The sequence below is a fragment of the Euphorbia lathyris genome, chromosome 8 (genome assembly GCF_963576675.1).
Source record: "Euphorbia lathyris chromosome 8, ddEupLath1.1, whole genome shotgun sequence".
NCBI classification, from domain to species: Eukaryota; Viridiplantae; Streptophyta; class Magnoliopsida; order Malpighiales; family Euphorbiaceae; genus Euphorbia; species Euphorbia lathyris.
In genome coordinates this window covers 45,858,867-45,868,313 of record NC_088917.1, presented here as the reverse complement: position 1 = coordinate 45,868,313, position 9,447 = coordinate 45,858,867, and the positions used below count along the sequence as shown (strand labels likewise).

At 35.6% G+C, this 9,447-nt stretch overlaps 1 non-coding gene across 1 annotated transcript; it reads right to left on the bottom strand.

Moving 5' to 3' along the window:
- Window positions 1-7,341: 7,341 nt before the first annotated feature.
- LOC136204433 (small nucleolar RNA R71) lies at window positions 7,342-7,448 on the bottom strand. Its single transcript, XR_010675274.1, has one exon. It is a non-coding gene; the product is annotated as a small nucleolar RNA R71 (small nucleolar RNA).
- Between the last annotated feature and the right edge of the window lie 1,999 nt (window positions 7,449-9,447).

Genomic DNA, 9,447 nt, shown 5'->3' with positions numbered 1-9,447 from the left:
ACCTGACTTGAGTATACTCAGACCATGGGGTTGCACAACTTTCGCTCATGATACATCAAATAAATTTGCGAAATTAGGCCCAAGATGTAAAAAGTGTATCTTTATAAACCTGATGTATCCAAAGGATATGTCCTAGTGGGAGAGAACGCCGAAGGTCGAGTGACAGAAATCGAATCTCGGGATATAGTATTCTTGGAAAACAATTTTACGACAATTGGACATGTTGACAAGAATCACCCCTTGTTTGAGGAAATTGTTTGAACAGACCTCTCCATTCGAGTGGGAGGAATTCTGAGGAACATGCAAATGATCACGAAAATGTTCGAAATCAAGATCTTATTCTCAATTACGATCGAGAAATGGACTTTACTCTTCAAAACGTTTCGAACACGACAGATCCTAACACAAGTGGGAGCAAGTTCCCTAACTCAAACGAGAATACGGAACTTAGTCTAAGAGAAAGGATTCCAGGTTACGATGAATATATGAGACATGTTTATCAAGACTGGGAAGCAACACGTCAAACAAAACGACAAAAGGTCAAGCGCCGCCGATTCGGTATTGAAGGCAAAGTTCTTCTAATCACCCCAAGTGATGGAGTAAGTGTCACGCCCGACCCTAAACGGCATAGGGTATGAACGGAAGACAAGATAACGAGTGTTATCAAGTCTAAAAGGCAAACCGAATTTCTAATAGATAAAAATTTATTCGGACTAAAAAAAATTATTTAATTATTTGGCTTAGACTCGATAATTCTATCAAGCTTCCTACGTATCCTGAACATATTTTAATCTTTAAATCGGGAATCAAAGCCACGCAGTTCTACCTATTTTAGGTAGTTATCTTAACTTATGGACACGTTGATGAAATTAATAGACTTCACTTTATTGCTATATTGTTTCGTTTTATTGCTACTACTATTCACAATATATTTAGTATCCCGGTCTACGATTTCGACTCGTCAATTTTTAACCTGTTAAAAACTTAATTTAATTACCTGATAACTTAACTTAATTTCGAAATAGACCGAAAACGCTTATTCAGACCATCATAAATTTATTTATTAATTATTTAATATATACATGAATACTTTATCGATTCAATAATACGAAACTTTAAATTTAAAAAAAACACGTTATCAAACCAAATGAAATCATAAATAAATATTGATATCTTTATATCATAATCAAACCAACTCGTAATCAATCAAATGATTTTCATAATCAAATAAACGCTTTATCAAACCAAATTCGTAATCAATCAAACTCGTAATTACTCAAACTCGTAATTAATCAAACGTAAAAACCTTATATCAAAATCAACTCATAACCGAAAACATAAAACCTTATATCCATTCTAGAGATTCCATAACCACACATATCAAGAATCACATAGTCGAGACGTCTCTTTAACCTTGCCTAATCCCGTATTGGTCTTACCCCACACTTCGCTGCCAATACCCGACTAGGTCTTTACACTGTGTACATAGACCATGTCCCTCACTGAACATGGTCTTCAAATATCAAAACCACCCGTCCGGATTACTCTAGATGGATATAAAAATTCAGAAATTCATAACGTGTTCAATTTTCCTTTCACAATCAAATTCCACAATCAAATTGCAAACTATTTGATAACCATAAACTATTTGGCTTCAATTAGCTATTTTTGTAAAAATAACCACAATTATTCAAATATTCTTTTTTTTTTGAAGTTACTCAAGATAGTTTACAATCAAAATACAGAATCATTTAAAATCAAATACTCTTTTAATACAACTAAAATTGTCAAAATTCGTATAAAATCACTGATTCATAATTTAATCAAACTCTAAGAATTAAATCGCTCAACATATTATATCTATTTAATATCGTTTAAAAGTAAGTATTCTTATCGGACTATTTTTGGTCACCGAAATAAAAATTCTGAATTAAAAAATTAATTAGAACTATTAGACTCATTAAGCCACGTTAAACTATTAAGAGTATATTCGTCCTAACTTTATATTCAATTTGTACTTAAATTTTATATTTAAACAAATATCGATATTAATCCTTCTAATTTATAACTTATTTTAATTCGACAATTTAAAGTCACTTAAATATTAATCAAATAACTTAAAATTAAATTTTATACCAAACACTTTTATCAGACTACTCTCGTTTGTCACTGAAATTGTAACATGTAAACTAAACTGATATCCCTGACCAAAGGTTCAGTTAGACTTGTAACACTGCTAAAAACCAATTAATACTGAATTTCACTTCAATAAACCTAAAGGACAATTAGGCTAAAATTTATATATTTATTAGTAAATATATGCTTGATAAATTACTAATCATAAATATGTTAAAATTTGATGAAACTACCAGAATCAAACTTACTCAAAATTATAACTAAAACATTTTAAAAATAATTTGAGTATAAAATAGAGTTACCGAAATGTCGTCGTCGGTCACTAAAAATTTATCAGTGTGATCCGTTGACAGCTACTTGTTCACGTCACGACGTGTCCAAAGTTCAACGATGGTTGTTTCGTACCTTATTTCTTCATGATTAATCGACATCTAAATGCCCAATATATTTATTCGTTTCCTTCTCTCCCTTTTTTTTTCTCATATATATGTATCTCCTTCTATATCTCCTTTTCTTCTCCATTGTTTCATATACCATTAATATATTTATATCTTCTCCACCTCAATATCTACCTAAAATAATGTATATATAGTCTAATTTTTGCATACATGTTATATTTCTAAACATTTAGTACATGCTAAATGACACATGTGATAATTACTCATCTCCACATAACACGTGGATAATTCATATGTCATTAGTGGTTAACACCTACTTTAATAAATGACACAACTTTCTTTATTATTTACTATTTATTTATAACATATGGTGTAGTAACATATGGTGTTGTGAATATATTGAAATATGTCTAGATGACACATTTAACTAAATTAAACAATATATGCTAACCAAAAATAATATATATCCAATTCCATCTAACATCATAAAAGCAATGTTATGTATTATTTTAACTATTATGAAAATTTTCCTATTAATAACTTTTCATACTTTAAGGCATCATTTTAATTTTTTTAATTAATCTCCAATAATCTATTTATACACCTAATTAATTAATCCTCTAGAATATTTATTTTATAATCTACATTAGGATGTAAAGATTGAAAATTTTAGATACAGACGTTACACTGAGCCTAAGAATATTCATGACGCTCTCTTTTGTCCCAACAAAGACAAATGGAAGAAAGCAATGGAAGAGGAAATGGATTCCATGAAAGCCAACCAAGTTTAGGAACTGGTTGATCTACCTAAGGGAAGAAAATATGTTAAGAGCAAGTGGGTTCTTGAAGTAAAGCGAGGGTTGACAACAGTATCAAAAGATACAAAGCTCGCCTGGTCGCTAAATGCTTCACACAATAGGAAGGGATAGACTATGAGGAGACCTTCTCACCTGTTGTGAGGTTTACATCTATCATGCTAATACTAGCACTTGTAGCAAGTTTAGACCTAGAGCTGCATCAAATGGATGTGAAGACTACTTTTCGCAATGGAGAATTACATGAAGAAATCTACATGGAACAACATATAGGTTTCGTCGCACCAGGTAGCGAACAAAAGGTTTGCAAGTTGATTAAATCAATCTATGACCTGAAACAGTCTTCGAGACAATGGTACATTCAATTTCATAATCAGATGATCTAAAATGACTTCAAGATACTTGAGGAAGACCATTGTGTCTACATAAAATGCTCTAGTAGAAAATTTTTCATTCTGTCTTTATATGTAGATGACATCCTGATAGCAGAAAATGACATTGAGTTTGTAAACCAAATCAAAGCTTGGCTAAACTCAAGTTTTGAGATGAAAGATATGGGCGAGGCCACATACATTCTTGGAGTTAAGATTACGAGAAACCGTTCAAAGAAATTGTTGGCATTGTCTCAAGAGACTTACATCAACAAAGTACTTGAACACTTTGGTATGGAAGGCTGCAAACCTATAGAAAGCCCGATGACTAAAGATGTCACTCTAAGTACTGAAATGTGTTCCCAAACACCAAAAGAAAATGAACGAATGAAATAAGTTCCCTATGCTAGTGCCATAGGTAGTCTAATGTACGCAATGTTGTGTACTAGACCCGACATCTACCACGCCATTGGGATGGTGAGCAGATATCAGTCCAATCCTGGACAAGCATATTGGACCGTAGTCAAAAGGATATTGAGATATCTTAAAGGCACTGAAGATTAATCTCTATGCTATCAAGGCAAAGATCCCAATCTCAAAGGATACACAGATGCTGATTGGGCAGGGGACTTGAATGAAAGGAAATCCACGTCCGGCTATGTCTTCTTGCTTGGCAACGAGGCCATCTCATGGAGCAGCAAAAAACAAACATGTGTAGCTCTATCCACCATGGAGGATGAATATGTTTCGTACTTGTTATCATCGTAATTTGTAGCATTTTTAGTATTTAATTACTAGTTATTTTGTACCATTTTAATAAATTTTAATAATGGTTTTTGTATATTTTCTTCATTTTATGTATCTAAGCCACTTTGTGTGTTTTCTAGGCACTTTCGCAAGGTTTTTGGCACAAATAACTAAGTCGGGGCTTAAGGTGACAACTCGAGAGTAAAAGGGGCCAGAAAAAAGGAGTTTTAGTAACACCCAACATGCACCTCGTTGCGGATGGGTGATGTAAAATAAAAGTCCAATTGTTCACACTAGGACAGATTTGACATATTTTCGTATTTTCAACTTATCTCCCTCATACGGACTCGGATTGAGTCGATTCAAAATGCATTGGAAAGCTAAGAGAAAGATGTACAAATATCTAACAGTAATCATCTTCAAATTCGAAGTATAACAGGCCCATAAAATTATCCTAAGTTGATAAACATGTTGAAGCCTATGATTCCTTTCCCACCTTTACACATTTCAACTCCTAAATTGTCAAATCTTCCACCACCCTCTTTAAAGGATGAATTCAGAAGATTAGGGAGTGGGAGGCCATAAGGAGACTTGGTATTTGGAATTATGTGTACCATTTTACTATAAAAGGAGACATTGGGAGCCATTTTAGGACACATCAAGCTTAAGCTAAATTCCTCCCTCTATAATGTTATTTTGCTGATTTTTCTCTTCACAGATCAGTTGAATTTGTTGTTGTGATTGTTGTTGTTGTGCTCAAGTTGTTGTTTGTGCAAAAGCTCATCCAATAAAAGTAAGTTTTAAGTTACCGAAGAAGTTCGTTCGACAATCGTCATTACGGTTTCTTCTAAACTTCAATCTCTTTTATTACTATAAATTCCATTATCTATCTTTCTAAGGTGTGTTTTAATCTAATTATGGGCTAAAAGCCCCTTAACTAATGCTAAAATCAGATCTTAACCTTAATTATATGGTAATTACGTTTAACCTATTTAAGCTATGTTTATCCTTTTTGAGAACTAACTTATGATTCTTAATTCTTGTAGGTGATGGGGTGATGTGAGCAAGATAGACAAGATTGTGAGGCAGATCATTCATGGAAAAAAGCTACCAAGACCAAAGTTTCCATCAAGAATGGAAGGAAACAACAAGAAATAACAGTTCACAAGGATCCCTCTTGAACAGCTGCAGAGTAGTGCGAAAATACACATTCAACAACAGAAAAGGGTCAGACAAACACGTTCGGATAAACACGCGGGTTAAGCATGAACCAATGGGAGAATAAAACATGGGAGACAGTTTTTTGTGTACCATGATGAAATAGATGGTTGTGATGTAATGTTCTTTTTGTGTTTTTTGGTTTAGTACTATTTTGCCCTTACTGTTTAGGGTTAAAAACTTCACCCTATAAATAGTTTGCTTTGTGGTAGGTGAATATATTATTACCAGTAGACACTCTTTTAGCTTTCTTTTCAAGTTTCTGTTTTTAGAAGTATTTTGGGCACGAACATCCTGTTCACTCATGGAAATGAGTGAGTAGTTTACTTGTTGCCGGTCTAGCCAGCCATAAATGGTGATTGTAAGTATTTCTCTTCTATTAATGAAGCATCTTTATCAATGAATGGCTATCAAATGGTGTATTGAATGTTTTAGATAATGATCAAGTCTAAATGCTAGTGAAAAGGGATGACATGACCTTGCTCCTGATTAAGAGAAACAGCCATTTGATGCATATTGTTTTGGACAGACACGAATATAACCATATGTTGAGGTTTCTTTTATGAATGCTCCTTGTTCTTAACGCTAGAACAACTTAGCGCAAGGACATTTGGTTAAGCACTGTTCTTAGAATCTATGGAAAAAGGGTCACCTTAACTTAGTGACCTTAGAAGGAGAGACTCAAGCCAAGAACATTAAAGATGCTTATGTTAATGGATTAGTTATATGAGCAGCTATTCGATGTAGCGCTAAACCAGTAGTTGTTTCCCCTTTGATATTTAACTCAACTCATTCCCGTTTCCTTATTTTATTGCATGTTCACTACACCACAATCAACATTAGCTGATCTAGTGATTAAGGTAACTACTCCTGATCTTAACTCAATCCTTCTGGAAATGACACCTGGTTTTGCCCAACTACAATAGACCTAGTATACTTGCTAGAGTCCCATTTTAAGAGACCAAGTTTTTGGTGCCGTTGCCGGGGATTGACGGCTTAAGTTTCAGAACTAGTATGCTTAATTTACGACATGTAAATCACCTGTTTGTTTAGTGTATGCTTGAATTTCAGCTGTTTATGCGAAGAACAGGTATTCCTATTGTTCCTGTAGATCTTGAAATCGAGAGAACCTATGGAAGAAGAAAAAGACTGTTCAGACAAGCTAGACTTGCCAGGATGAACCATGAGAATGAGATACTAGAACCTGAACAACCAGAGAACCATGAGGAGGGTCATGGTGAAAATAATGGAGTTAATGGAAACAACAACAACAATGGTAATCAAAGACTACAGATGAAGGACTATTTCAGACCATCTACTGAGGGCCATTGATCGTGCATTGTACTACCCAATAAGAGAAACCACCTGTTCGAAATCAAAGCTTCAATGATTCAAATGCTACAAATAGCAGTGCATTTTGGTGGATATATGAATGAAGATCCAAATGCTCACATTCAAGATTTCATTACAATGTGCAATACCTTTTAAACAAATAGGAATGAGAGCGATGACGTGATCAGACTCAAACTGTTCCCGTTCTCATTGAAGGACAAAGCCAAGAACTGGCTGAAAAATCTTCAGCCAGGTTCAATCACTAATTGGGAAGAAATGGCTATGTTGTTCCTGATGAAGTACTTTCCCCCACGACAGGCCATCAAATTTAGAAATGAGGTATCTAATTTCTTTCTAGAAGTAGATGAATCTCTATCCGAAGCTTGGGGGAGGTACAAGGAGCTGCTTAGAAGAGTACCAAATCATGGCATACCTATGTGGATGCAAGTGCAGAACTTCTACAATGGATTAACCAATGCATACAATATTCAAATTGAATTAGTTGCAAATGGGAACCCGGAGGAGCTTGAACCTCAAGCCTTGTACGAATTGATAGAGAGAGTTGTTAACACAAGTTACAATTGGCACTCTGTAAGAAGTGATGGCAAGAGATTTTCTAATGATTCGAACAATGAAGCCATCATTAGACTATCATCTCAAATGGAGCAGTTGGTTAAGACTGTAGGAAAAATGAATGTTTCGGCTATTCAAGCACAACCTCTACTGTCGGGACAGCACGAACAGCCAACACTTAAAGGATGTAATTTCTGCAGTGGACCGCACAGACCTATTGATTGACCAGAAATCAAATCGGGGGCATCAATGAAGGAACAATGTGATTTTATTGCAAGACAACCACCCAACCCATACTCAAATACATATAACCCAGGTTGACGAAATCATCCTAACTTTTCATGGCAAGATAACCAAAGACAGCCAGCTGTTCAGCAACCATACCGACAAGATAATGCAAGATCGGCCTACCAGTCACAACAGACCACTTCCTCTACGCAGAATTATCAGCGTCAACCAGTTGTTCAACAGGAAGGAAAGCCTGATCTAGAATTTATGATGATGCAATTCATAAAACAGACGCAATCTTCTATCAAGAGCCTTGAAACTTAGATGCATCAGTTTGCCACCATCATTGCCTCCAAATAGAAAGGAGCCCTAACAAGCAACACAGTTACTAATCCAAAGGAGGAGGTCAATGCCATCATTTTGAGAGGAGGTAAAAGAGTCTCCAATTCGCTTGAAAATAACAGTTTGACCAATGATGCAGGAGAAAGAGACCAAACAGCTAGTGAGCTAGCACAGTCCCACCAAGCAGCTCCATCAGAGAAAAGAAGTGACAAACAGCCTATCAACGAGAACTCCCTATCCTACGAATCAAGAATACCTTATCCAGACAGGCTAAAGCAGCAAAAATGTGAGAAGAGGCACAAAAGTTTTTTAGAACAATTGACGAAGTTGCACATCAACATCCCCTTCATAGAGGCTTTATCAGAGATGTTGATGCATGTCAAATTCCTTGAAGACCTTTTCACAAATAAGAAGAAGCTCGAAAGCGTAGCAATGGTGCAGCTGAATAGACTCAATCCTACAAGCCAACAACAGCTTCCGAAAAAGTTGAAAGATCCAGGGAGTTTCTCTATACCCTGTTCAATAGGAACACTTACTATTCAGAATGCATTGTGTGACCTAGGAGCCAGCATCAACTTAATGCCATATTCGATTTATATGCAATTAGGATTAGGAGAACCTAGACACACTAAAGTTACTGTTCAACTAGCTGACCGATCTATTCGGTATCCTAAGGGAATAGTTGAAGATGTATTAGTCAAAGTTGGGAATTTCATTTTGCTTGTGGATTTTGTCATTATGGACATAGCTGAAGATTTAGAGGTCCCAATAATTTTAGGGAGACCCTTTTTAGCCACTGGTAGAGCAGTCATCGATGTAAATAGCGGTCATCTGATTTTGAAAATAAATAATGAGGAAGTTGTATTCAAAATAATGAGGTTGTGCGTTACACTTCTGCATCTGATGATGTTTGCTATTTTTTTAGATGCAAAAGAAGAACAAGTGGGCTTACCTGAGCAAGGGGAACACCCGTCACAACATGAACAAGTGTTCACTCCCGACCCAATCGAGGAAACAGCTGAAGAATGTTCTGAGGAAGAAACTGAGGTGCTACCTGATCCGCTCCCTAGAGAAGATGATCAGAGATGCCCGGAGTTGAAGCCTTTGCCAACTCACTTGGAGTATGCCTTTCTAGACCCACCAAACAACCGGCCAGTAATCATTTAGGCTACCCTGACCAAGGAGTAGAAAGAACAGTTGCTCGTCATCTTGAGACGCAACAAGGAAGCTTTGGCATGGAAAATTGAAGACATAAAGGGAATCAGCCCTACGATCTGTATGCACAAA